The 22,605-nt window shown below is 41.9% G+C and overlaps 83 pseudogenes; all 83 read right to left on the reverse strand.

Annotated features, from left to right (window-relative positions):
- Nucleotides 1-64: 64 nt before the first annotated feature.
- On the reverse strand, nucleotides 65-183 carry LOC142671167 (5S ribosomal RNA; annotated as a pseudogene).
- A 67-nt stretch (nucleotides 184-250) lies between these two features.
- LOC142672023 (5S ribosomal RNA) lies at nucleotides 251-369 on the reverse strand (annotated as a pseudogene).
- A 66-nt stretch (nucleotides 370-435) lies between these two features.
- Nucleotides 436-554, reverse strand: LOC142672110 (5S ribosomal RNA; annotated as a pseudogene).
- A 67-nt stretch (nucleotides 555-621) lies between these two features.
- LOC142671397 (5S ribosomal RNA) lies at nucleotides 622-740 on the reverse strand (annotated as a pseudogene).
- A 67-nt stretch (nucleotides 741-807) lies between these two features.
- Nucleotides 808-926, reverse strand: LOC142672453 (5S ribosomal RNA; annotated as a pseudogene).
- A 67-nt stretch (nucleotides 927-993) lies between these two features.
- On the reverse strand, nucleotides 994-1,112 carry LOC142672541 (5S ribosomal RNA; annotated as a pseudogene).
- Nucleotides 1,113-1,179: 67 nt separating this feature from the next.
- On the reverse strand, nucleotides 1,180-1,298 carry LOC142671554 (5S ribosomal RNA; annotated as a pseudogene).
- A 67-nt stretch (nucleotides 1,299-1,365) lies between these two features.
- Nucleotides 1,366-1,484, reverse strand: LOC142671819 (5S ribosomal RNA; annotated as a pseudogene).
- Nucleotides 1,485-1,551: 67 nt separating this feature from the next.
- LOC142671198 (5S ribosomal RNA) lies at nucleotides 1,552-1,670 on the reverse strand (annotated as a pseudogene).
- Nucleotides 1,671-1,737: 67 nt separating this feature from the next.
- On the reverse strand, nucleotides 1,738-1,856 carry LOC142671566 (5S ribosomal RNA; annotated as a pseudogene).
- A 67-nt stretch (nucleotides 1,857-1,923) lies between these two features.
- Nucleotides 1,924-2,042, reverse strand: LOC142671761 (5S ribosomal RNA; annotated as a pseudogene).
- Nucleotides 2,043-2,109: 67 nt separating this feature from the next.
- On the reverse strand, nucleotides 2,110-2,228 carry LOC142672869 (5S ribosomal RNA; annotated as a pseudogene).
- A 67-nt stretch (nucleotides 2,229-2,295) lies between these two features.
- On the reverse strand, nucleotides 2,296-2,414 carry LOC142672292 (5S ribosomal RNA; annotated as a pseudogene).
- Nucleotides 2,415-2,481: 67 nt separating this feature from the next.
- Nucleotides 2,482-2,600, reverse strand: LOC142671946 (5S ribosomal RNA; annotated as a pseudogene).
- Nucleotides 2,601-2,852: 252 nt separating this feature from the next.
- Nucleotides 2,853-2,971, reverse strand: LOC142671951 (5S ribosomal RNA; annotated as a pseudogene).
- A 67-nt stretch (nucleotides 2,972-3,038) lies between these two features.
- On the reverse strand, nucleotides 3,039-3,157 carry LOC142672375 (5S ribosomal RNA; annotated as a pseudogene).
- A 67-nt stretch (nucleotides 3,158-3,224) lies between these two features.
- Nucleotides 3,225-3,343, reverse strand: LOC142672032 (5S ribosomal RNA; annotated as a pseudogene).
- Nucleotides 3,344-3,410: 67 nt separating this feature from the next.
- LOC142672656 (5S ribosomal RNA) lies at nucleotides 3,411-3,529 on the reverse strand (annotated as a pseudogene).
- Nucleotides 3,530-3,596: 67 nt separating this feature from the next.
- On the reverse strand, nucleotides 3,597-3,715 carry LOC142672072 (5S ribosomal RNA; annotated as a pseudogene).
- A 67-nt stretch (nucleotides 3,716-3,782) lies between these two features.
- On the reverse strand, nucleotides 3,783-3,901 carry LOC142672275 (5S ribosomal RNA; annotated as a pseudogene).
- A 67-nt stretch (nucleotides 3,902-3,968) lies between these two features.
- On the reverse strand, nucleotides 3,969-4,087 carry LOC142672402 (5S ribosomal RNA; annotated as a pseudogene).
- A 67-nt stretch (nucleotides 4,088-4,154) lies between these two features.
- On the reverse strand, nucleotides 4,155-4,273 carry LOC142672352 (5S ribosomal RNA; annotated as a pseudogene).
- A 66-nt stretch (nucleotides 4,274-4,339) lies between these two features.
- Nucleotides 4,340-4,458, reverse strand: LOC142673154 (5S ribosomal RNA; annotated as a pseudogene).
- A 67-nt stretch (nucleotides 4,459-4,525) lies between these two features.
- Nucleotides 4,526-4,644, reverse strand: LOC142671503 (5S ribosomal RNA; annotated as a pseudogene).
- Nucleotides 4,645-4,711: 67 nt separating this feature from the next.
- On the reverse strand, nucleotides 4,712-4,830 carry LOC142671745 (5S ribosomal RNA; annotated as a pseudogene).
- Nucleotides 4,831-5,083: 253 nt separating this feature from the next.
- Nucleotides 5,084-5,201, reverse strand: LOC142672264 (5S ribosomal RNA; annotated as a pseudogene).
- Nucleotides 5,202-5,454: 253 nt separating this feature from the next.
- On the reverse strand, nucleotides 5,455-5,573 carry LOC142672669 (5S ribosomal RNA; annotated as a pseudogene).
- Nucleotides 5,574-5,640: 67 nt separating this feature from the next.
- On the reverse strand, nucleotides 5,641-5,759 carry LOC142671596 (5S ribosomal RNA; annotated as a pseudogene).
- A 67-nt stretch (nucleotides 5,760-5,826) lies between these two features.
- Nucleotides 5,827-5,945, reverse strand: LOC142672494 (5S ribosomal RNA; annotated as a pseudogene).
- Nucleotides 5,946-6,012: 67 nt separating this feature from the next.
- Nucleotides 6,013-6,131, reverse strand: LOC142671842 (5S ribosomal RNA; annotated as a pseudogene).
- Nucleotides 6,132-6,198: 67 nt separating this feature from the next.
- Nucleotides 6,199-6,317, reverse strand: LOC142671844 (5S ribosomal RNA; annotated as a pseudogene).
- Nucleotides 6,318-6,384: 67 nt separating this feature from the next.
- LOC142671547 (5S ribosomal RNA) lies at nucleotides 6,385-6,503 on the reverse strand (annotated as a pseudogene).
- Nucleotides 6,504-6,756: 253 nt separating this feature from the next.
- Nucleotides 6,757-6,875, reverse strand: LOC142671291 (5S ribosomal RNA; annotated as a pseudogene).
- Nucleotides 6,876-6,942: 67 nt separating this feature from the next.
- On the reverse strand, nucleotides 6,943-7,061 carry LOC142672641 (5S ribosomal RNA; annotated as a pseudogene).
- A 67-nt stretch (nucleotides 7,062-7,128) lies between these two features.
- On the reverse strand, nucleotides 7,129-7,247 carry LOC142672082 (5S ribosomal RNA; annotated as a pseudogene).
- A 67-nt stretch (nucleotides 7,248-7,314) lies between these two features.
- Nucleotides 7,315-7,433, reverse strand: LOC142672024 (5S ribosomal RNA; annotated as a pseudogene).
- A 252-nt stretch (nucleotides 7,434-7,685) lies between these two features.
- LOC142671398 (5S ribosomal RNA) lies at nucleotides 7,686-7,804 on the reverse strand (annotated as a pseudogene).
- A 253-nt stretch (nucleotides 7,805-8,057) lies between these two features.
- Nucleotides 8,058-8,176, reverse strand: LOC142672903 (5S ribosomal RNA; annotated as a pseudogene).
- A 66-nt stretch (nucleotides 8,177-8,242) lies between these two features.
- On the reverse strand, nucleotides 8,243-8,361 carry LOC142672633 (5S ribosomal RNA; annotated as a pseudogene).
- A 67-nt stretch (nucleotides 8,362-8,428) lies between these two features.
- Nucleotides 8,429-8,547, reverse strand: LOC142672231 (5S ribosomal RNA; annotated as a pseudogene).
- Nucleotides 8,548-8,614: 67 nt separating this feature from the next.
- Nucleotides 8,615-8,733, reverse strand: LOC142671762 (5S ribosomal RNA; annotated as a pseudogene).
- Nucleotides 8,734-8,800: 67 nt separating this feature from the next.
- Nucleotides 8,801-8,919, reverse strand: LOC142671231 (5S ribosomal RNA; annotated as a pseudogene).
- Nucleotides 8,920-8,986: 67 nt separating this feature from the next.
- Nucleotides 8,987-9,104, reverse strand: LOC142672702 (5S ribosomal RNA; annotated as a pseudogene).
- A 67-nt stretch (nucleotides 9,105-9,171) lies between these two features.
- LOC142671952 (5S ribosomal RNA) lies at nucleotides 9,172-9,290 on the reverse strand (annotated as a pseudogene).
- A 67-nt stretch (nucleotides 9,291-9,357) lies between these two features.
- On the reverse strand, nucleotides 9,358-9,476 carry LOC142672584 (5S ribosomal RNA; annotated as a pseudogene).
- A 67-nt stretch (nucleotides 9,477-9,543) lies between these two features.
- On the reverse strand, nucleotides 9,544-9,662 carry LOC142671968 (5S ribosomal RNA; annotated as a pseudogene).
- A 67-nt stretch (nucleotides 9,663-9,729) lies between these two features.
- Nucleotides 9,730-9,848, reverse strand: LOC142672657 (5S ribosomal RNA; annotated as a pseudogene).
- Nucleotides 9,849-9,915: 67 nt separating this feature from the next.
- LOC142672739 (5S ribosomal RNA) lies at nucleotides 9,916-10,034 on the reverse strand (annotated as a pseudogene).
- A 66-nt stretch (nucleotides 10,035-10,100) lies between these two features.
- On the reverse strand, nucleotides 10,101-10,219 carry LOC142672522 (5S ribosomal RNA; annotated as a pseudogene).
- A 657-nt stretch (nucleotides 10,220-10,876) lies between these two features.
- On the reverse strand, nucleotides 10,877-10,995 carry LOC142671795 (5S ribosomal RNA; annotated as a pseudogene).
- Nucleotides 10,996-11,062: 67 nt separating this feature from the next.
- Nucleotides 11,063-11,181, reverse strand: LOC142671889 (5S ribosomal RNA; annotated as a pseudogene).
- Nucleotides 11,182-11,248: 67 nt separating this feature from the next.
- LOC142672549 (5S ribosomal RNA) lies at nucleotides 11,249-11,367 on the reverse strand (annotated as a pseudogene).
- A 253-nt stretch (nucleotides 11,368-11,620) lies between these two features.
- LOC142671487 (5S ribosomal RNA) lies at nucleotides 11,621-11,739 on the reverse strand (annotated as a pseudogene).
- Nucleotides 11,740-11,806: 67 nt separating this feature from the next.
- On the reverse strand, nucleotides 11,807-11,925 carry LOC142672311 (5S ribosomal RNA; annotated as a pseudogene).
- A 253-nt stretch (nucleotides 11,926-12,178) lies between these two features.
- LOC142672156 (5S ribosomal RNA) lies at nucleotides 12,179-12,297 on the reverse strand (annotated as a pseudogene).
- Nucleotides 12,298-12,364: 67 nt separating this feature from the next.
- LOC142671513 (5S ribosomal RNA) lies at nucleotides 12,365-12,483 on the reverse strand (annotated as a pseudogene).
- A 67-nt stretch (nucleotides 12,484-12,550) lies between these two features.
- On the reverse strand, nucleotides 12,551-12,669 carry LOC142671911 (5S ribosomal RNA; annotated as a pseudogene).
- Nucleotides 12,670-12,736: 67 nt separating this feature from the next.
- LOC142672480 (5S ribosomal RNA) lies at nucleotides 12,737-12,855 on the reverse strand (annotated as a pseudogene).
- Nucleotides 12,856-12,922: 67 nt separating this feature from the next.
- Nucleotides 12,923-13,041, reverse strand: LOC142672870 (5S ribosomal RNA; annotated as a pseudogene).
- A 4,449-nt stretch (nucleotides 13,042-17,490) lies between these two features.
- Nucleotides 17,491-17,609, reverse strand: LOC142671156 (5S ribosomal RNA; annotated as a pseudogene).
- A 67-nt stretch (nucleotides 17,610-17,676) lies between these two features.
- On the reverse strand, nucleotides 17,677-17,795 carry LOC142671894 (5S ribosomal RNA; annotated as a pseudogene).
- Nucleotides 17,796-17,862: 67 nt separating this feature from the next.
- On the reverse strand, nucleotides 17,863-17,981 carry LOC142671447 (5S ribosomal RNA; annotated as a pseudogene).
- Nucleotides 17,982-18,048: 67 nt separating this feature from the next.
- LOC142671333 (5S ribosomal RNA) lies at nucleotides 18,049-18,167 on the reverse strand (annotated as a pseudogene).
- A 67-nt stretch (nucleotides 18,168-18,234) lies between these two features.
- On the reverse strand, nucleotides 18,235-18,353 carry LOC142671190 (5S ribosomal RNA; annotated as a pseudogene).
- A 67-nt stretch (nucleotides 18,354-18,420) lies between these two features.
- On the reverse strand, nucleotides 18,421-18,539 carry LOC142672898 (5S ribosomal RNA; annotated as a pseudogene).
- A 67-nt stretch (nucleotides 18,540-18,606) lies between these two features.
- On the reverse strand, nucleotides 18,607-18,725 carry LOC142672020 (5S ribosomal RNA; annotated as a pseudogene).
- Nucleotides 18,726-18,792: 67 nt separating this feature from the next.
- Nucleotides 18,793-18,911, reverse strand: LOC142672398 (5S ribosomal RNA; annotated as a pseudogene).
- A 67-nt stretch (nucleotides 18,912-18,978) lies between these two features.
- Nucleotides 18,979-19,097, reverse strand: LOC142671543 (5S ribosomal RNA; annotated as a pseudogene).
- A 252-nt stretch (nucleotides 19,098-19,349) lies between these two features.
- LOC142671658 (5S ribosomal RNA) lies at nucleotides 19,350-19,468 on the reverse strand (annotated as a pseudogene).
- A 67-nt stretch (nucleotides 19,469-19,535) lies between these two features.
- LOC142671527 (5S ribosomal RNA) lies at nucleotides 19,536-19,654 on the reverse strand (annotated as a pseudogene).
- A 67-nt stretch (nucleotides 19,655-19,721) lies between these two features.
- Nucleotides 19,722-19,840, reverse strand: LOC142671996 (5S ribosomal RNA; annotated as a pseudogene).
- Nucleotides 19,841-19,907: 67 nt separating this feature from the next.
- Nucleotides 19,908-20,026, reverse strand: LOC142671448 (5S ribosomal RNA; annotated as a pseudogene).
- Nucleotides 20,027-20,093: 67 nt separating this feature from the next.
- LOC142672556 (5S ribosomal RNA) lies at nucleotides 20,094-20,212 on the reverse strand (annotated as a pseudogene).
- Nucleotides 20,213-20,279: 67 nt separating this feature from the next.
- LOC142672397 (5S ribosomal RNA) lies at nucleotides 20,280-20,398 on the reverse strand (annotated as a pseudogene).
- Nucleotides 20,399-20,465: 67 nt separating this feature from the next.
- On the reverse strand, nucleotides 20,466-20,584 carry LOC142672600 (5S ribosomal RNA; annotated as a pseudogene).
- Nucleotides 20,585-20,651: 67 nt separating this feature from the next.
- On the reverse strand, nucleotides 20,652-20,770 carry LOC142672227 (5S ribosomal RNA; annotated as a pseudogene).
- Nucleotides 20,771-20,837: 67 nt separating this feature from the next.
- On the reverse strand, nucleotides 20,838-20,956 carry LOC142672203 (5S ribosomal RNA; annotated as a pseudogene).
- A 67-nt stretch (nucleotides 20,957-21,023) lies between these two features.
- On the reverse strand, nucleotides 21,024-21,142 carry LOC142672176 (5S ribosomal RNA; annotated as a pseudogene).
- A 67-nt stretch (nucleotides 21,143-21,209) lies between these two features.
- On the reverse strand, nucleotides 21,210-21,328 carry LOC142672949 (5S ribosomal RNA; annotated as a pseudogene).
- Nucleotides 21,329-21,395: 67 nt separating this feature from the next.
- Nucleotides 21,396-21,514, reverse strand: LOC142671232 (5S ribosomal RNA; annotated as a pseudogene).
- Nucleotides 21,515-21,581: 67 nt separating this feature from the next.
- LOC142671755 (5S ribosomal RNA) lies at nucleotides 21,582-21,700 on the reverse strand (annotated as a pseudogene).
- A 253-nt stretch (nucleotides 21,701-21,953) lies between these two features.
- On the reverse strand, nucleotides 21,954-22,072 carry LOC142673118 (5S ribosomal RNA; annotated as a pseudogene).
- Nucleotides 22,073-22,325: 253 nt separating this feature from the next.
- On the reverse strand, nucleotides 22,326-22,444 carry LOC142671325 (5S ribosomal RNA; annotated as a pseudogene).
- Between the last annotated feature and the right edge of the window lie 161 nt (nucleotides 22,445-22,605).

The raw sequence follows: 22,605 nt of genomic DNA on the forward strand, positions 1-22,605 counted from the left end.
AAATGCTTTAATCCATAGTCCTTTTTAATCGATTGTGAAACAAAATCTAAACGACATAATAAAAAGTAAACCGCACCACGTATTCCCAGACAGTCTCCCACACTGGTACTAGCGAGGCCTTAAGCTGTGTAACTTCTGCGATCTGACGAGAGCAGGCACATTCAGCTTAGAATGGCCATTGACATAAAAAGCCTTAATCCATAGTCCTATTTAATCTATTGTGAAACAAAATCTAAACAACATAATAAAAAGTCAACCGCACCACGGATTCCCAGACAGTCTCCCACACTCGTACAAGCGAGGCCTTAAGCTGTGTAACTTCTGCGATCTGACGAGAGCAGGGACATTCAGCTTAGAATGGCCATTGACATTAAACACTTTAGTCCATAGTCCTTTTTAATCGATTGTGAAACAAAATCTAAACGACATAATAAAATTCAACTGCACCACGTATTCCCAGACAGTCTCCCACACTGGTACTAGCGAGGCATTAAGCTGTGTAACTTCTGCGTTCTGACGAGAGCAGGCACATTCAGCTTAGAATGGCCATTGACGTTAAATGCTTTAATCCATAGTCCTATTTAATCTATTGTGAAACAAAATCTAAACGACATAATAAAAAGTCAACCGCACCACGGATTCCCAGACAGTCTCCCACACTGGTACTAGCGAGGCCTTAAGCTGTGTAACTTCTGCAATCTGACGAGAGCAGGCACATTCAGCTTAGAATGGCCATTGACATTAAATGCTTTAATCCATAGTCCTATTTAATCTATTGTGAAACAAAATCTAAACGACATAATAAAAAGTCAACCGCACCACGGATTCCCAGACAGTCTCCCACACTGGTACTAGCGAGGCGTTAAGCTGTGTAACTTCTGCGCTCTAACGAGAGCAGGCACATTCAGCTTAGAATGGCCATTGACAATAAATGCTTTAATCCATAGTCCTTTTTAATCGATTGTAAAACAATATCTAAACGACATAATAAAAAGTCAACCGCACCACGGATTCCCAGACAGTCTCCCACACTGGTACTAGCGAGGCCTTAAACTGTGTTACTTCTGCGATCTGACGAGAGTAGGCACATTCAGCTTAGAATGGCCATTGACGTTAAATGCTTTAATCCATAGTCCTATTTAATCTATTGTGAAACAAAATCTAAACGACATAATAAAAAGTCAACCGCACCACGGATTCCCAGACAGTCTCCCACACTGGTACTAGCGAGGCCTTAAGCTGTGTAACTTCTGCGATCTGACGAGAGCAGGCACATTCAGCTTAGAATGGCCATTGACATTAAATGCTTTAATCCATAGTCCTTTTTAATCGATTGTGAAACAAAATCTAAACGACATAATAAAAAGTCAACCGCACCACGGATTCCCAGACAGTCTCCCACACTGGTACTAGCGAGGCCTTAAGCTGTGTAATTTCTGCGTTCTGACGAGAGCAGGCACATTCAGCTTAGAATGGCCATTGACATTAAATGCTTTAATCCATAGTCCTATTTAATCTATTGTGAAACAAAATCTAAACGACATAATAAAAAGGCAACCGCACCACGGATTCCCAGACAGTCTCCCACACTGGTACTAGCGAGGCCTTAAGCTGTGTAACTTCTGCGATCTGACGAGAGCAGGCACATTCAGCTTAGAATGGCCATTGACATTAAATGCTTTAATCCATAGTCCTTTTTAATCGATTGTGAAACAAAATCTAAACGACATAATAAAAAGTCAACCGCACCACGGATTCCCAGACAGTCTCCCACACTGGTACTAGCGAGGCCTTAAGCTGTGTAACTTCTGCGATCTGACGAGAGCAGGCACATTCAGCTTAGAATGGCCATTGACATTAAATGCTTTAATCCATAGTCCTTTTTAATCGATTGTGAAACAAAATCTAAACGACATAATAAAAAGGCAAGCGCACCACGGATTCCCAGACAGTCTCCCACACTGGTACTAGCGAGGCCTTAAGCTGTGTAACTTCTGCGTTCTGACGAGAGCAGGCACATTCAGCTTAGAATGGCCATTGACGTTAAATGCTTTAATCCATAGTCCTATTTAATCTATTGTGAAACAAAATCTAAACGACATAATAAAAAGTCAACCGCACCACGGATTCCCAGACAGTCTCCCACACTGGTACTAGCGAGGCCTTAAGCTGTGTAACTTCTGCGATCTGACGAGAGCAGGCACATTCAGCTTAGAATGGCCATTGACATTAAATGCTTTAATTCATAGTCCTTTTTAATCGATTGTGAAACAAAATCTAAACGACATAATAAAAAGGTAACCGCACCACGGATTCCCAGACAGTCTCCCACACTGGTACTAGTGAGGCCTTAAGCTGTGTAACTTCTGCGATCTGACGAGAGCAGGGACATTCAGCTTAGAATGGCCATTGACATTAAATGCTTTAATCCATAGTCCTTTTTAATCGATTGTGAAACAAAATCGAAACAACATAATAAAAAGTCAACCGCACCACGGATTCCCAGACAGTCTCCCACACTGGTACTAGCGAGGCCTTAGGCTGTGTAACCTCTGCGATCTGACGAGAGCAGGGGCATTCAGCTTAGAATGGCCATTGACATTAAATGCTTTAATCCATAGTCCTATTTAATCGATTGTGACACAAAATCTAAACGACATAATAAAAATTCAACGCACCACGGATTCCCAGACAGTCTCCCACACTGGTACTAGCGAGACCTTAAGCTGTGTAACTTCTGCGATCTAACGAGAGCAGGCACACTCAGCTTAGAATGGCCATTGACATTAAAAGCCTTAATCCATAGTCCTATTTAATCTATTGTGAAACAAAATCTAAACAACATAATAAAAAGTCAACCGCACCACGGATTCCCAGACAGTCTCCCACACTCGTACTAGCAAGGCCTTAAGCTGTGTAACTTCTGCGATCTGACGAGAGCAGGGACATTCAGCTTAGAATGGCCATTGACATTAAATTCTTTAATCCATAGTCCTTTTTAATCAATTGTGAAACAAAATCTAAACGACATAATAAAAAGTCAACTGCACCACGGATTCCCAGACAGTCTCCCACACTGGTACTAGCGAGGGCTTAAGCTGTGTAACTTCTGCGATCTGACGAGAGCAGGCACATTTAGCTTAGAATGGCCATTGACGTTAAATGCTTTAATCCATAGTCCTATTTAATCTATTGTGAAACAAAATCTAAACGACATAATAAAAAGTCAACCGCACCACGGATTCCCAGACAGTCTCCCACACTCGTACTAGCGAGGCCTTAAGCTGTGTAACTTCTGCGATCTGACGAGAGCAGGCACATTTAGCTTAGAATGGCCATTGACATTAAAAGCCTTAATCCATAGTCCTATTTAATCTATTGTGAAACAAAATCTAAACAACATAATAAAAAGTCAACCGCACCACGGATTCCCAGACAGTCTCCCACACTCGTACAATCGAGGCCTTAAGCTGTGTAACTTCTGCGATCTGACGAGAGCAGTGACATTCAGCTTAGAATGGCCATTGACATTAAATGCTTTAATCCATAGTCCTTTTTAATCGATTGTGAAACAAAATCTAAACGACATAATAAAAATTCAACCGCACCACGTATTCCCAGACAGTCTCCCACACTGGTACTAGCGAGGCATTAAGCTGTGTAACTTCTGCGTTCTGACGAGAGCAGGCACATTCAGCTTAGAATGGCCATTGACGTTAAATGCGTTAATCCATAGTCCTATTTAATCTATTGTGAAACAAAATCTAAACGACATAATAAAAAGTCAACCGCACCACGGATTCCCAGACAGTCTCCCACACTGGAACTAGCGAGGCCTTAAGCTGTGTAACTTCTGCAATCTGACGAGAGCAGGCACATTCAGCTTAGAATGGCCATTGACGTTAAATGCTTTAATCCATAGTCCTATTTAATCTATTGAGAAACAAAATCTAAACGACATAATAAAAAGTCAACCACACCACGGATTCCCAGACAGTCTCCCACACTAGTACTAGCGAGGCGTTAAGCTGTGTAACTTCTGCGATCTAACGAGAGCAGGCACATTCAGCTTAGAATGGCCATTGACATTAAATGCTTTAATCCATAGTCCTTTTTAATCGATTGTGAAACAAAATCTAAACGACATAATAAAAAGTCAACCGCACCACGAATTCCCAGACAGTCTCCCACACTGGTATTAGCGAGGCCTTAAGCTGTGTAACTTCTGCGATCTGACGAGAGCAGGGAGATTCAGCTTAGAATGGCCATTAACACTAAAGCCTTAATCCATAGTCCTATTTAATCTACTGTGAAGCAAAATCTAAACAACATAGTAAAAAGTCAACCACACCACGGATTCCCAGACAGTCTCCCACACTGGTACTAGCGAGGCCTTAAGCTGTGTAACTTCTGCGATCTGACGAGAGCAGGCACATTCAGCTTAGAATGGCCATTGACATTAAAAGCCTTAATCCATAGTCCTATTTAATCTATTGTGAAACAAAATCTAAACAACATAATAAAAAGTCAACCGCACCACGGACTCCCAGACAGTCTCCCACACTAGTACTAGCGAGGCCTTAAGCTGTGTAACTTTTGCGATCTGACGAGAGCAGGCACATTCAGCTTAGAATGGCCATTGACATTAAATGCTTTAATCCATAGTCCTTTTTAATCGATTGTGAAACAAAATCTAAACGACATAATAAAAAGTCAACCGCACCACGGATTCCCAGCCAGTCTCCCACACTGGTACTAGCGAGGCCTTAAGCTGTGTAACTTCTGCGATCTGACGAGAGCAGGCACATTTAGCTTAGAATGGCCATTGACATTAAAAGCCTTAATCCATAGTCCTATTTAATCTATTGTGAAACAAAATCGAAACAACATAATAAAAAGTCAACCACACCACGGATTCCCAGACAGTCTCCCACACTGGTACTAGCGAGGCCTTAGGCTGTGTAACTTCTGCGATCTGACGAGAGAAGGGGCATTCAGCTTAGAATGGCCATTGAAATTAAATGCTTTAATCCATAGTCCTTTTTAATCGATTGTGAAACAAAATCTAAACGACATAATAAAAATTCAACGCACCACGGATTCCCAGACAGTCTCCCACACTGGTACTAGCGAGGCCTTAAGCTGTGTAACTTCTGCGATCTGACGAGAGCAGGCACATTCAGCTTAGAATGGTCATTGACGGTAAATGCTTTAATCCATAGTCCTATTTAATCTATTGTGAAACAAAATCTAAACGACATAATAAAAAGTCAACCGCACCACGGATTCCCAGACAGTCTCCCACACTGGTACTAGCGAGGCGTTAAGCTATGTAACTTCTGCGATCTAACAAGAGCAGGCACATTCAGCTTAGAATGGCCATTGACATTAAATGCTTTAATCCATAGTCCTTTTTAATCGATTGTGAAACAAAATCTAAACGACATAATAAGAAGTCAACCGCACCACGGATTCACAGACAGTCTCCCACACTGGTACTAGCGAGGCCTTAAGCTGTGTAACTTCTGCGATTTGACGAGAGCAGGCACACTCAGCTTAGAATGGCCATTGACTTTAAAAGCCTTAATCCATAGTCCTATTTAATCTATTGTGAAACAAAATCTAAACAACATAATAAAAAGTCAACCGCACCACGGATTCCCAGACAGTCTCCCACACTCGTACTAGCGAGGCCTTAAGCTGTGTAACTTCTGCGATCTGACGAGAGCAGGGACATTCAGCTTAGAATGGCCATTGACATCAAATTCTTTAATCCATAGTCCTTTTTAATCGATTGTGAAACAAAATCTAAACGACATAATAAAAAGTCAACTGCACCACGGATTCCCAGACAGTCTCCCACACTGGTACTAGCGAGGCCTTAAGCTCTGTAACTTCTGCGATCTGACAAGAGCAGGCACATTCAGCTTAGAATGGCCATTGACATTAAAAGCCTTAATCCATAGTCCTTTTTAATCGATTGTGAAACAAAATCTAAACGACATAATAAAAATTCAACCGCACCACGGATTCCCAGACAGTCTCCCACACTGGTACTAGTGAGGCCTTAAGCTGTGTAACTTCTGCGATCTGACGAGAGCAGGGACATTCAGCTTAGAATGGCCATTGACATTAAATGCTTTAATCCATAGTCCTTTTTAATCGATTGTGAAACAAAATCGAAACAACATAATAAAAAGTCAACCGCTCCACGGATTCCCAGACAGTCTCCCACACTGGTACTAGCGAGGCCTTAGGCTGTGTAACTTCTGCGATCTGACGAGAGCAGGGGCATTCAGCTTAGAATGGCCATTGACATTAAATGCTTTAATCCATAGTCCTTTTTAATCGATTGTGAAACAAAATCTAAACGACATAATAAAAAGTCAACCGCACCACGAATTCCCAGACAGTCTCCCACACTGGTACTAGCGAGGGCTTAAGCTGTGTAACTTCTGCGATCTGACGAGAGCAGGCACATTCAGCTTAGAATGGCCATTGACATTAAATGCTTTAATCCATAGTCATTTTTAATCGATTGTGAAACAAAATCTAAACGACATAATAAAAAGTCAACCGCACCACGGATTCCCAGACAGTCTCCCACACTGGTACTAGCGAGGCCTTAAGCTGTGTAATTTCTGCGTTTTGACAAGAGCAGGCACATTCAGTTTAGAACGGCCATTGACTTTAAATGCTTTAATCCATAGTCCTATTTAATCTATTGTGAAACAAAATCTAAACAACATAATAAAAAGTCAAGTGCACCACGGATTCCCAGACAGTCTCCCACACTGGTACTAGCGAGGCCTTAAGCTGTGTAACTTCTGCGTTCTGACGAGAGCAGGCACATTCAGCTTAGAATGGCCATTGACGTTAAATGCTTTAATCCATAGTCCTATTTAATCTATTGTGAAACAAAATCTAAACGACATAATAAAAAGTCAACCGCACCACGGATTCCCAGACAGTCTCCCACACTGGTACTAGCGAGGCGTTAAGCTGTGTAACTTCTGCGATCTAACGAGAGCAGGCACATTCAGCTTAGAATGGCCAATGACATTAAATGCTTTAATCCATAGTCCTTTTTAATCGATTGTGAAACAAAATCTAAACGACATAATAAAAAGTAAACCGCACCACGGATTCCCAGACAGTCTCCCACACTGGTACTAGCGAGGCCTTAAGCTGTGTAACTTCTGCGATCTGACGAGAGCCGGCACATTCAGCTTAGAATGGCCATTGACATTAAAAGCCTTAATCCATAGTCCTATTTAATCTATTGTGAAACAAAATCTAAACAACATAATAAAAAGTCAACCGCACCACGGATTCCCAGACAGTCTCCCACACTCGTACAAGCGAGGCCTTAAGCTGTGTAACTTCTGCGATCTGACGAGAGCAGGGACATTCAGCTTAGAATGGCCATTGACATTAAATGCTTTAATCCATAGTCCTTTTTAATCGATTGTGAAACAAAATCTAAACGACATAATAAAATTCAACTGCACCACGTATTCCCAGACAGTCTCCCACACTGGTACTAGCGAGGCATTAAGCTGTGTAACTTCTGCGTTCTGACGAGAGCAGGCACATTGAGCTTAGAATTGCCATTGACGTTAAATGTTTTAATCCATAGTCCTATTTAATCTATTGTGAAACAAAATCTAAACGACATAATAAAAAGTCAACCGCACCACGGATTCCCAGACAGTCTCCCACACTGGTACTAGCGAGGCCTTAAGCTGTGTAACTTCTGCAATCTGACGAGAGCAGGCACATTCAGCTTAGAATGGCCATTGACGTTAAATGCTTTAATCCATAGTCCTATTTAATCTATTGTGAAACAAAATCTAAACGACATAATAAAAAGGCCACCGCACCACGGATTCCCAGACAGTCTCCCACACTGGTACTAGCGAGGCGTTAAGCTGTGTAACTTCTGCGATCTAACGAGAGCAGGCACATTCAGCTTAGAATGGCCATTGACATTAAATGCTTTAATCCATAGTCCTTTTTAATCGATTGTGAAACAAAATCTAAACGACATAATAAAAAGTCAACCGCACCACGAATTCCCAGACAGTCTCCCACACTGGTACTAGCGAGGCCTTAAGCTGTGTAACTTCTGCGATCTGACGAGAGCAGGGACATTCAGCTTAGAATGGCCATTGACATTAAAGCCCTAATCCATAGTCCTATTTAATCTACTGTGAAACAAAATCTAAATAACATAATAAAAAGTCAACCACACCACGGATTCCCAGACAGTCTCCCACACTTGTACTAGCGAGGCCTTAAGCTGTGTAATTTCTGCGATCTGACGAGAGTAGGCACATTCAGCTTAGAATGGCCATTGACGTTAAATGCTTTAATCCATAGTCCTATTTAATCTATTGTGAAACAAAATCTAAACGACATAATAAAAAGTCAGCCGCACCACGGATTCCCAGACAGTCTCCCACACTGGTACTAGCGAGGCCTTAAGCTGTGTAACTTCTGTGATCTGACGAGAGCAGGCACATTCAGCTTAGAATGGCCATTGACATTAAATGCTTTAATCCATAGTCCTTTTTAATCGATTGTGAAACAAAATCTAAACGACATAATAAAAAGGCAAGCGCACCACGGATTCCCAGACAGTCTCCCACACTGGTACTAGCGAGGCCTTAAGCTGTGTAACTTCTGCGTTCTGACGAGAGCAGGCACATTCAGCTTAGAATGGCCATTGACGTTAAATGCTTTAATCCATAGTCCTTTTTAATCGATTGTGAAACAAAATCGAAACAACATAATAAAAAGTCAACCGCACCACGGATTCCCAGACAGTCTCCCACACTGGTACTAGCGAGGCCTTAGGCTGTGTAACTTCTGCGATCTGACGAGAGCAGGGGCATTCAGCTTAGAATGGCCATTGACATTAAATGCTTTAATCCATAGTCCTTTTTAATCGATTGTGAAACAAAATCTAAACGACATAATAAAAATTCAACGCACCACGGATTCCCAGACAGTCTCCCACACTGGTACTAGCGAGGCCTTAAGCTGTGTAACTTCTGCGATCTAACGAGAGCAGGCACACTCAGCTTAGAATGGCCATTGACATTAAAAGCCTTAATCCATAGTCCTATTTAATCTATTGTGAAACAAAATCTAAACAACATAATAAAAAGTCAACCGCACCACGGATTCCCAGACAGTCTCCCACACTCGTACTAGCAAGGCCTTAAGCTGTGTAACTTCTGCGATCTGACGAGAGCAGGGACATTCAGCTTAGAATGGCCATTGACGTTAAATGCTTTAATCCATAGTCCTATTTAATCTATTGTGAAACAAAATCTAAACGACATAATAAAAAGGCAACCGCACCACGGATTCCCAGACAGTCTCCCACACTCATACTAGCGAGGCCTTAAGCTGTGTAACTTCTGCGATCTAACGAGAGCAGGCACATTCAGCTTAGAATGGCCATTGACATTAAATACTTTAATCCATAGTCCTTTTTAATCGATTGTGAAACAAAATCTAAACGACATAATAAAAATTCAACCGCACCACGTATTCCCAGACAGTCTCCCACACTGGTACTAGCGAGGCCTTAAGCTGTGTAACTTCTGCGATCTGACGAGAGCAGGAACATTTAGCTTAGAATGGCCATTGACATTAAAAGCCTTAATCCATAGTCCTATTTAATCTATTGTGAAACAAAATCTAAACAACATAATAAAAAGTCAACCGCACCACGGATTCCCAGACAGTCTCCCACACTCGTACAATCGAGGCCTTAAGCTGTGTAACTTCTGCGATCTGACGAGAGCAGTGACATTCAGCTTAGAATGGCCATTGACATTAAATGCTTTAATCCATAGTCCTTTTTAATCGATTGTGAAACAAAATCTAAACGACATAATAAAAATTCAACCGCACCACGTATTCCCAGACAGTCTCCCACACTGGTACTAGCGAGGCATTAAGCTGTGTAACTTCTGCGATCTGACGAGAGCAGGGACATTCAGCTTAGAATGGCCATTAACATTACAGCCTTAATCCATAGTCCTATTTAATCTACTGTGAAACAAAATCTAAACAACATAATAAAAAGTCAACCACACCACGGATTCCCAGACAGTCTCCCACACTGGTACTAGCGAGGCCTTAAGCTGTGTAACTTCTGCGATCTGACGAGAGGAGGCACATTCAGCTTAGAATGGCCATTGACATTAAATGCTTTAATCCATAGTCCTATTTAATCTATTATGAAACAAAATCTAAACGACATAATAAAAATTCAACCGCACCACGGGTTCCCAGATATTCTCCCACACTGGTACTAGCGAGGCCTTAAGCTGTGTAACTTCTGCGATCTGACGAGAGAAGGCACATTCAGCTTAGAATGGCCATTGACATTAAATGCTTTAATCCATAGTCCTATTTAATCTATTGTGAAACAAAATATAAACGACATAATAAAAATTCAACCGCACCACGGATTCCCAAACAGTCTCCCACACTGTTACTAGCGAGGCCTTAAGCTGTGTAACTTCTGCAATCTAACGAGAGCAGGCACATTCAGCTTAGAATGGCCATTGACATTAAAAACTTTAATCCATAGTCCTTTTTAATCGATTGTGAAACAAAATCTAAACGACATAATAAAAAGTCAACCGCACCACGGATTCCCAGACAGTCTCCCAGACAGTCTCCCAGACAGTCTCCCACACTGGTACTAGCGAGGCCTTAAGCTGTGTAACTTCTGCAATCTGACGAGAGCAGGCACATTCAGCTTAGAATGGCCATTGACGTTAAATTCTTTAATTCTTTAATCCATAGTCCTATTTAATCTATTGTGAAACAAAATCTAAACGACATAATAAAAAGTCAACCGCACCACGGATTCCCAGACAGTCTCCCACACTGGTACTAGCGAGGCCTTAAGCTGTGTAACTTCTGCGATCTGACAAGAGCAGGCACATTCAGCTTAGAATGGCCATCGACATTAAAAGCCTTAATCCATAGTCCTATTTAATCTATTGTGAAACAAAATCTAAACAACATAATAAAAAGTCAACCGCACCACGGATTCCCAGACAGTCTCCCACACTCGTACTAACGAGGCCTTAAGTTGTGTAACTTCTGCGATCTGACGAGAGCAGGCACATTCAGCTTAGAATGGCCATTGACATTAAATGCTTTAATCCATAGTCCTTTTTAATCGATTGTGAAACAAAATCTAAACGACATAATAAAAAGTCAACCGCACCACGGATTCCCAGCCAGTCTCCCACACTGGTACTAGCGAGGCCTTAAGCTGAGTAACTTCTGCGATCTGACGAGCGCAGGCAGATTCAGCTTAGAATGGCCATTGACGTTAAATACTTTAATCCATAGTCCTATTTAATCTATTGTGAAACAAAATCTAAACGACATAATAAAAATTCAGCCGCACCACGGATTCCCAGACAGTCTCCCACACTGGTACTAGCGAGGCCTTAAGCTGTGTAACTTCTGCGATCTGACGAGCGCAGGCACATTCAGCTTAGAATGGCCATTGACGTTAAATGCTTTAATCCATAGTCCTATTTAATCTATTGTGAAACAAAATCTAAACGACATAATAAAAAGGCAACCGCACCACGGATTCCCAGACAGTCTCCCACACTGGTACTAGCGAGGCCTTAAGCTGTGTAACTTCTGCGATCTGACGAGAGCAGGGACATTCAGCTTAGAATGGCCATTGACATTAAATGCTTTAATCCATAGTCCTTTTTAATCGATTGTGAAACAAAATCTAAACGACATAATAAAAAGTCAACCGCACCACGGATTCCCAGCCAGTCTCCCACACTGGTACTAGCGAGGCCTTAAGCTGTGTAACTTCTGCGATCTGACGAGCGCAGGCAGATTCAGCTTAGAATGGCCATTGACGTTAAATGCTTTAATCCATAGTCCTATTTAATCTATTGTGAAACAAAATCTAAACGACATAATAAAAATTCAGCCGCACCACGGATTCCCAGACAGTCTCCCACACTGGTACTAGCGAGGCCTTAAGCTGTGTAACTTCTGTGATTTGACGAGCTCAGGCACATTCAGCTTAGAATGGCCATTGACGTTAAATGCTTTAATCCATAGTCCTATTTAATCTATTGTGAAACAAAATCTAAACGACATAATAAAAAGTCAACCGCACCACGGATTCCCAGACAGTCTCCCACACTGGTACTAGCGAGGCGTTAAGCTGTGTAACTTCTGCGATCTAACGAGAGCAGGCACATTCAGCTTAGAATGGCCATTGACATTAAATGCTTTAATCCATAGTCCTTTTTAATCGATTGTGAAACAAAATCTAAACGACATAATAAAAAGTCAACGGCACCACGGATTCCCAGACAGTCTCCCACACTGGTACTAACGAGGCCTTAAGCTGTGTAACTTGTGCGATCTGATGAGAGCAGGGACATTCACCTTAGAATGGCCATTGACATTAAATGCTTTAATCCATAGTCCTTTTTAATCGATTGTGAAACAAAATCTAAACGACATAATAAAAATGCAACCGCACCACGGATTCCCAGACAGTCTCCCACACTGGTACTAGCGAGGCCTTAAGCTGTGTAACTTCTGCGATCTGACGAGAGCAGGCACATTCAGCTTAGAATGGCCATTGACGTTAAATGCTTTAATCCATAGTCCTATTTAATCTATTGTGAAACAAAATCTAAATGACATAATAAAAAGTCAACCGCACCACGGATTCCCAGACAGTCTCCCACACTGGTACTAGCGAGGCGTTAAGCTGTGTAATTTCTGCGTTCTAACGAGAGCAGGCACATTCAGCTTAGAATGGCCATTTACTTTAAACGCTTTAATCCATAGTCCTATTTAATCTATTGTGAAACAAAATCTAAACGACATAATAAAAAGTCAACCGCACCACGGATTCCCAGACAGTCTCCCACACTGGTACTAGCGAGGCCTTAAGCTGTGTAACTTCTGCGATCTGACGAGAGCAGGCACATTCAGCTTAGAATGGCCATTGACATTAACCCCTTCCCGCTCCTTGACGTACTATTACGTCATGGCAGCTGTATCGTTCGCGCTCCATGCCGTAATAGTACGTCTCGGGAGTAACGGCCGTTTCGGCCGTCCTCCCGACACATACAGGAGCTGTGACGCTGCTGTCTTGTTCAGCAGCTGTCACAGCTCCTACAGCGGGGACCGATCGCTGTGTCCCCGCTGATTAACCCCTTAAAAGCCGCGTTCTATAGAGATCGCGGCTTTTTAGGGGTTAAGCTGCCATCGCCGGCCTGCTACGCGATAGCGGCCGGCGATGGTGACTATGGCAACCGGACACCAAACAATGGCGTCCGGCTATGCCATAGACGGAAGCCTAGTGGGTCCTGACAACGTCAGGACCCACTATGCTTGCTGTCAGTGAGTAGCTGACAGTTCTAATACACTGCACTACGCATGTAGTGCAGTGTATTAGAATAGCGATCAGGGCCTCCTGCCCTCATGTCCCCTAGTGGGACAAAGTAATAAAGTAAAAAAAAGTTAAAAAAAGATGTGTAAAAATAAGAAAATAAAAGTTTTAAAAGTAATAAAAGTAAAAGTCCCACTTTTTCCCTTATCAGGCCTTTATTATTAATAAAAATATATAAACAAACAAATAAAATATACATAATTGGTATCGCCGCGTCCGTAACGGCCTGAACTACAAAATTATTTTGTTATTTATCCCGCACGGTGAACGCCGTAAAAAAAAATATTAATAAACCGTACCACAATCACAATTGTTTGGTCACTTCACCTCCCAAAAAATGGAATAAAAAGAGATCAAAAAGTCGCATGTACCTAAAAATGGTACTGATGGAAAATACAGTTCGTTACGCAAAAAATAAGTCCTCGCACGGCTTTATTGATTGAAAAATAAAAACGTTATGGCTCTTAGAATAAGGTAACACAAAAAGTGAATGATTGTTTACAAAACGTATTTTATTGTGCAAACGCCATAAGACATAAAAAAAAACTATAAACATCTGGTATCGCCGTGATCGTATCGCCCCGCAGAATAAAGTTAATATATCATTTATAGCGCACGGTGAACGCTGTAAAAAAAAAAGTATACAAAAACAATAGTAGAATTGCTGTTTATTAGTCACCACGCCACCTAAAAATGGAATAAAAACTGATCAAAAAGCCGCATGCACCCCAAGAAAACTACAATGGATTCCTCAAGGGGTCTAGTTTCCAAATTGGGGTCACTTTTGGGGGGTTTCCAATGTTTTGGCACCACAAGACCTCTTCAAACCGGACATGGTGCCTAATAAAAAAGAGGGCTCAAAATCCGCTAGGTGCTCCTTTGCTTCGGAGGCCGGTGCTTCAGTCCATTACCGCCCGAGGGCAACATGTGGGATATTTCTCTAAACTGCAGAATCTGGGCAATAAGTATTGAGTTGCGTTTCTCTGATAAATCCTTTTGTGTTATAAAAAAAATTGTATAAAAAGAGTAAATTTCACCTCTACTTTGCTCTAAATTTCTGTGAAACACCTAAAGGGTTCATAAACTTTCTAAATGCTGTTGTGAATACTTTGAGGGGTCTAGTTTCTAAAATGGGGTGTTTGATAGGGGTTTCTAATATATGGGCCCCTCAAAGCAACTTCAGAAATGAACTGGAACCTAAAAAAATAAATAAATGAGGCAATACTTCGCTTCTTACATTATACTGATAATGAGCCGTGCCCACTCCGAGATGACCCCAGTTTTGACCGTTTGTATAAACGGAGACCCCTATTAGACCGTTCCAGTGCCCGGTTTTCCCAAGCATACACCCCCGAGAAGTGTTTTTCTATTGATGAGTCCCTGGTACATTTTAAAGGGAGGGTTCAATTCCGCGAGTACCTGCCGGGTAAGAGGGCAAGGTATGGCGTGAAGATGTATAAGCTGCGAGAGTGCATCAGGGTATACCTACAGGTTTAGGATATATGAAGGAAAGGCCACCCCCAAACCAGACTGCATCCTGGACTACAATAGGTACATGGGAGGGATGGACTTGTCAAATCAAGTCCTGAAGCCCTACAGCGCCATGCGGTGTGGTATAAGAAGCTGGCCGGGCACATCATACAGATGGCTTTGTACAATGCGTATGTGCTACGTCGATGTGCAGGCCAGAGGGGAACTTTCCTGGAATTTCAAGATCTAATCTTTAGGGACCAGGAAGGGGGGGCACCCAGTACTTCTGGAAGCGAGGCCACACGCATCGTACCAGGGCAACACTTTCCAGGAGAAGGTCCCCAAACCGGTGGAAAGGGAAAGAGTCAAAAGAGGTGCAGAGTCTGCTATAAGAGGGGGATAAGGAAGAACACAATATACCAATGTGACACGTGTCCCGAAAAACCAGGGCTCTGTATAAAAGATTGTTTTAAAATGTATCATACATCCCTTGATTTTTAATTTACCCTGATGCACTCCGCACAGCTTACCCCCCTCATCTTTCCCTTCTGAGCCCTGCCGTATGCCCAGGCAGCTGATAACAGCCACATGTAGGGTATTGTCGTACCCAGGAGAACCCACATTACAATTTAAGGGGTGTATATCTCCGGTGGCGCATGCTGGGCACACTATATTGGACACTGAAATGGCATATACATATATAAAATTGCAAATCTCACACTGCACCATCTGCTGCGCATTATCTTTTACACAGTACCTGTGGGGTCAAAATGCTCACTACACCTCTAGATGAATGTCTTAAGAGGTGTAGTTTTTAAAATGGGGTCACTTCTCGGGGGTTTCAACTGTACTGGTACCTCAGGGGCTTCTGCACACATGACTTAGCACCAGAAAAGCTCCAGTAGGCCAAATGGTGGTCCTTTCCTTCTGAGCCCTCCCATGGGCCCAAAGGGCAGTTTATCACCACAAATGGGGTATTGCCGCACTAAGGACAAATTGGGCAACAAAATGGGGTATGTTGTTCCTTGTGAAAATAAGAAATTTTGATCAAAAATGACATCCTATTGGAAAAAATATCATTTTTTTCATTTCACAGCCCAATTCAAATAGGTGCTGTGAAAAAACTGTGCGGTCAAAATGATAACAAAAACCATAAATGAATTCCTTGAGGGGTGTAGTTTCCAAAATGGGGTCACTTCTGGTGGGTTTCCATTGCTTTGATACCTCTGGGGCTCTGCAAATGCGACATGGCACCCGAAAACCAATCCAGCAAAATCTGGACTCCAACAAACACATAGCGCTCCTTTCCTTCTGAGCCCTCCCATGGGCCCAAACGGCAGTTTATCACCACAAATGGGGGATTGCCGCACTAAGGACAAATTGGGCAACAAAATGGGGTATGTTGTTCCTTGTGAAAATAAGAAATTTTGATCAAAAATGACATCATATTGGAAAAAATATCATTTTTTTCATTTCACAGCCCAATTCAAATAGGTGCTGTGAAAAAACTGTGCGGTCAAAATGATAACAAAAACCATAAATGAATTCCTTGAGGGGTGTAATTTCCAAAATGGGGTCACTTCTGGTGGGTTTCCATTGTTTTGATACCTCAACGCCTCTTCAAACCTGGCATGCTGCCTAAAATATATTCTAATAAAAAAGAGGCCTCAAAATGCACTAGGTGCTTCTTTGCTTCTAGGGCTTGTGTTTTAGTCCACGAGCGCAGTAGGGCCACATGTGGGACATTTCTAAAAACTGCAGAATCTGGACAATACATATTTAGTAGTGTTTCTCTGGTAAAACCTTCTCTGTTACTAAAAAAAAATTGAATAAAATTGAAATTCAGCAGAAAAAATGAAATTTGCAAATTTAATTTCCACTTTGCTTTAATTCCTGTGAAATGCCTGAAGGGTTAAAAAACTTTCTATATGCTGTTTTGAATACTTTGAGGGGTCTAGTTTTTAAAATGGGGTGTTTTATGGGGGTTTCTAATACATAGGCCCCTCAAATCCACTTCAGAACTGAACTGGCACCTTCAAAAAAAGGCTTTTGAAATTTTCTTAAGAATATGAGAAATTGCTGTTTATGTTCTAAACCTTGTAACGTCCAAGAAAAATAAAATAATGTTCAAAAAACGATGCCAATCTAAAGTAGACATATGGGAAATGTGAACTAGTAACTATTTTGGGTGGTATAACCGTCTGTTTTTCAAGCAGATGCATTTAAATTCTGAAAAATGCTATTTTTTGTAAATTTTCTCTAAATTTTGCAATTTTTCACAAATAAAGACTGAATATATCGACCAAATTTTACCACGAACATGAAGCCCAAAGTGTCACGAGAAAACAATCTCAGAATCGCTTGGATAGGTTTAAGCATTCCGACGTTATTACCACATAAAGTGAAATATGTCAGATTTGAAAAATGGGCTCTGAGCCTTAAGGCCCAAACTAGGCTGCGTCCTTAAGGGGTTAAATGCTTTAATCCATAGTCCTTTTTAATCGATTGTGAAACAAAATCTAAACGACATAATAAGAAGTCAACCGCACCACGGATTCCCAGACAGTCTCCCACACTGGTACTAGCGAGGCCTTAAGCTGTGTAACTTCTGCGATCTGACGAGAGCAGGCACACTCAGCTTAGAATGGCCATTGACATTAAAAGCCTTAATCCATAGTCCTATTTAATCTATTGTGAAACAAAATCTAAACAACATAATAAAAAGTCAACCGCACCACGGATTCCCAGACAGTCTCCCACACTGGTACTAGCGATGCCTTAAGCTGTGTAACTTCTGCGATCTGACGAGAGCAGGGACATTCAGCTTAGAATGGCCATTGACAATAAATGCTTTAATCCATAGTCCTTTTTAATCGATTGTGAAACAAAATCTAAACGACATAATAAAAATTCAACCGCACCACGGATTCCCAGACAGTCTCCCACACTGGTACTAGCGAGGCCTTAAGCTGTGTAACTTCTGCGATCTGACGAGAGCAGGCACATTCAGCTTAGAATGGCCATTGACATTAAATGCTTTAATCCATAGTCCTTTTTAATCGATTGTGAAACAAAATCTAAACGACATAATAAAAAGTCAACCACACCACGGATTCCCAGACAGTCTCCCACAGTGGTACTAGCGAGGCCTTAAGCTGTGTAACTTCTGCGATCTGACGAGAGCAGGCACATTCAGCTTAGAATGGCCATTGACATTAAATGCTTTAATCCATAGTCCTTTTTAATCGATTGTGAAACAAAATCTAAACGACATAATAAAAAGTCAACCGCACCACGGATTCCCAGACAGTCTCCCAGACTGGTACTAGCGAGGCCTTAAGCTGTGTAACTTCTGCGATCTGACGAGAGCAGGGACATTCAGCTTAGAATGGCCATTGACATTAAATCCTTTAATCCATAGTCCTTTTTAATCGATTGTGAAACAAAATCTAAACGACATAATAAAAAGTCAACCGCACCACGGATTCCCAGACAGTCCCCCACACTGGTACTAGCGAGGCCTTAAGCTGTGTAACTTCTGCGATCTGACGAGAGCAGGCACATTCAGCTTAGAATGGCCATTGACATTAAAAGCCTTAATCCATAGTCCTATTTAATCTATTGTGAAACAAAATCTAAACAACATAATAAGAAGTCAACCGCACCACGGATTCCCAGACAGTCTCCCACACTCGTACTAGCGAGGCCTTAAGTTGTGTAACTTCTGCGATCTGACGAGAGCAGGCACATTCAGCTTAGAATGGCCATTGACATTAAATGCTTTAATCCATAGTCCTTTTTAATCGATTGTGAAACAAAATCTAAACGACATAATAAAAATTCAACCGCACCACGGATTCCCAGACAGTCTCCCACACTGGTACGAGCGAGGCCTTAAGCTGTGTAACTTCTGCGTTCTGACGAGAGCAGGCACATTCAGCTTAGAATGGCCATTGCCGTTAAATGCTTTAATCCATAGTCCTATTTAATCTATTGTGAAACAAAATCTAAACGACATAATAAAAAGTCAACCGCACCACGGATTCCCAGACAGTCTCCCACACTGGTACTAGCGAGGCCTTAAGCTGTGTAACTTCTGCGATCTGACGAAAGCAGGGACATTCAGCTTAGAATGGCCATTGACACTAAATGCTTTAATCCATAGTCCTTTTAATCGATTGTGAAACAAAATCTAAACGACATGATAAAAAGTCAACCGCGCCACGGATTCCCAGACAGTCTCCCACACTGGTACTAGCGAGGCGTTAAGCTATGTAACTTCTGCGATCTAACGAGAGCAGGCACATTCAGCTTAGAATGGCCATTGACATTAAATGCTTTAATCCATAGTCCTTTTTAATCGATTGTGAAACAAAATCTAAACGACATAATAAGAAGTCAACCGCACCACGGATTCACAGACAGTCACCCACACTGGTACTAGCGAGGCCTTAAGCTGTGTAACTTCTGCGATCTGACGAGAGCAGGCACACTCAGCTTAGAATGGCCATTGACATTGAAAGCCTTAATCCATAGTCCTATTTAATCTATTGTGAAACAAAATCTAAACAACATAATAAAAAGTCAAGCGCACCACGGATTCCCAGACAGTCTCCCACACTGGTACTAGCGAGGCCTTAAGCTGTGTAACTTCTGCGATCTGACGAGAGCAGGCACATTCAGCTTAGAATGGCCATTGACATTAAATGCTTTAATCCATAGTCCTTTTTAATCGATTGTGAAACAAAATCGAAGCAACATAATAAAAACTCAACCGCACCACGGATTCCCAGACAGTCTCCCACACTGGTACTAGCGAGGCCTTAGGCTGTGTAACTTCTGCGATCTGACGAGAGCAGGGGCATTCAGCTTAGAATGGCCATTGACATTAAATGCTTTAATCCATAGTCCTTTTTAATCGATTGTGAAACAAAATCTAAACGACATAATAAAAATTCAACCGCACCACGGATTCCCAGACAGTCTCCCACACTGGTACTAGCGAGGCCTTAAGCTGTGTAACTTCTGCGATCTGACGAGAGCAGGCACATTCAGCTTAGAATGGCCATTGACGGTAAATGCTTTAATCCATAGTCCTATTTAATCTATTGTGAAACAAAATCTAAACGACATAATAAAAAGTCAACCGCACCACGGATTCCCAGACAGTCTCCCACACTGGTACTAGCGAGGCGTTAAGCTATGTAATTTCTGCGATCTAACGAGAGCAGGCACATTCAGCTTAGAATGGCCATTGACATTAAATGCTTTAATCCATAGTCCTTTTTAATCGATTGTGAAACAAAATCTAAACGACATAATAAGAAGTCAACCGCACCACGGATTCACAGACAGTCTCCCACACTGGTACTAGCGAGGCCTTAAGCTGTGTATCTTCTGCGATCTGACGAGAGCAGGCACACTCAGCTTAGAATGGCCATTGACATTAAAAGCCTTAATCCATAGTCCTATTTAATCTATTGTGAAACATAATCTAAACAACATAATAAAAAGTCAACCGCACCACGGATTCCCAGACAGTCTCCCACACTGGTACTAGCGAGGCGTTAAGCTGTGTAACTTCTGCGACCTAACGAGAGCAGGCACATTCAGCTTAGAATGGCCATTGACATTAAATGCTTTAATCCATAGTCCTTTTTAATCGATTGTGAAACAAAATCTAAACGACATGATAAATAGTCAACCGCACCACGGATTCCCCGACAGTCTCCCACACTGGTACTAGCGAGGCCTTAGGCTGTGTAACTTCTGCGATCTGACGAGAGCAGGGACATTCAGCTTAGAATGGCCATTGACATTAAGTGCTTTAATCCATAGTCCTTTTTAATCGATTGTGAAACAAAATCTAAACGACATAATAAAAATTCAACCACACCACGGATTCCCAGACAGTCTCCCACACTGGTACTAGCGAGGCCTTAAACTGTGTAACTTCTGCGATCTGACGAGAGCAGGCACATTCAGCTTAGAATGGCCATTGACGTTAAATGCTTTAATTCATAGTCCTATTTAATCTATTGTGAAACAAAATCTAAACGACATAATAAAAAGTCAACCGCACCATGGATTCCCAGACAGTCTCCCACACTGGTACTAGCGAGGCCTTAAGCTGTGTAACTTCTGCGATCTGACGAGAGCAGGCACATTCAGCTTAGAATGGCCATTGCCATTAAATGCTTTAATCCATAGTCCTTTTTAATCGATTGTGAAACAAAATCTAAACGACATAATAAAAAGTCAACCGCACCACGGATTCCCAGACAGTCTCCCACACTGGTACTAGTGAGGCCTTAAGCTGTGTAACTTCTGCGATCTGACGAGAGCAGGGACATTCAGCTTAGAATGGCAATTGACATCAAATGCTTTAATCCATAGTCCTTTTTAATCGATTGTGAAACAAAATCGAAACAACATAATAAAAAGTCAACCGCACCACGGATTCCCAGACAGTCTCCCACACTGGTACTAGCGAGGCCTTAGGCTGTGTAACTTCTGCGATCTGACGAGAGCAGGGGCATTCAGCTTAGAATGGCCATTGACATTAAATGCTTTAATCCATAGTCCTTTTTAATCGATTGTGAAACAAAATCTAAACGACATAATAAAAATTCAACCGCACCACAGATTCCCAGACAGTCTCCCACACTGGTACTAGCGAGGCCTTAAGCTGTGTAACTTCTGCGATCTGACGAGAGCAGGCACATTCAGCTTAGAATGGCCATTGACGGTAAATGCTTTAATCCATAGTCCTATTTAATCTATTGTGAAACAAAATCTAAACGACATAATAAAAAGTCAACCGCACCACGGATTCCCAGACAGTCTCCCACACTGGTACTAGCGAGGCGTTAAGCTATGTAATTTCTGCAATCTAACGAGAGCAGGCACACTCAGCTTAGAATGGCCATTGACATTAAAAGCCTTAATCCATAGTCCTATTTAATCTATTGTGAAACAAAATCTAAACAACATAATAAAAAGTCAACCGCACCACGGATTCCCAGACAGTCTCCCACACTGGTACTAGCGAGGCCTTAAGCTGTGTAACTTCTGCAATCTGACGAGAGCAGGTACATTCAGCTTAGAATGGCCATTGACGTTAAATGCTTTAATTCATAGTCCTATTTAATCTATTGTGAAACAAAATCTAAACGACATAATAAAAAGTCAACCGCACCATGGATTCCCAGACAGTCTCCCACACTGGTACTAGCGAGGCGTTAAGCTGTGTAACTTCTGCGATCTAACGAGAGCAGGCACATTCAGCTTAGAATGGCCATTGACATTAAATGCTTTAATCCATAGTCCTTTTTAATCGATTGTGAAACAAAATCTAAACGACATAATAAAAAGTAAACCGCACCACGGATTCCCAGACAGTCTCCCACACTGGTACTAGCGAGGCCTTAAGCTGTGTAACTTCTGCGATCTGACGAGAGCAGGCACATTCAGCTTAGAATGGCCATTGACGTTAAATGCTTTAATCCATAGTCCTATTTAATCTATTGTGAAACAAAATCTAAACGACATAATAAAAAGTCAACCGCATCACGGATTCCCAGACAGTCTCCCACACTGGTACTAGCGAGGCGTTAAGCTATGTAACTTCTGCGATCTAACGAGAGCAGGCA

This window comes from Rhinoderma darwinii (assembly GCF_050947455.1).
Source record: "Rhinoderma darwinii isolate aRhiDar2 chromosome 1 unlocalized genomic scaffold, aRhiDar2.hap1 SUPER_1_unloc_28, whole genome shotgun sequence".
NCBI lineage: Eukaryota > Metazoa > Chordata > Amphibia > Anura > Rhinodermatidae > Rhinoderma > Rhinoderma darwinii.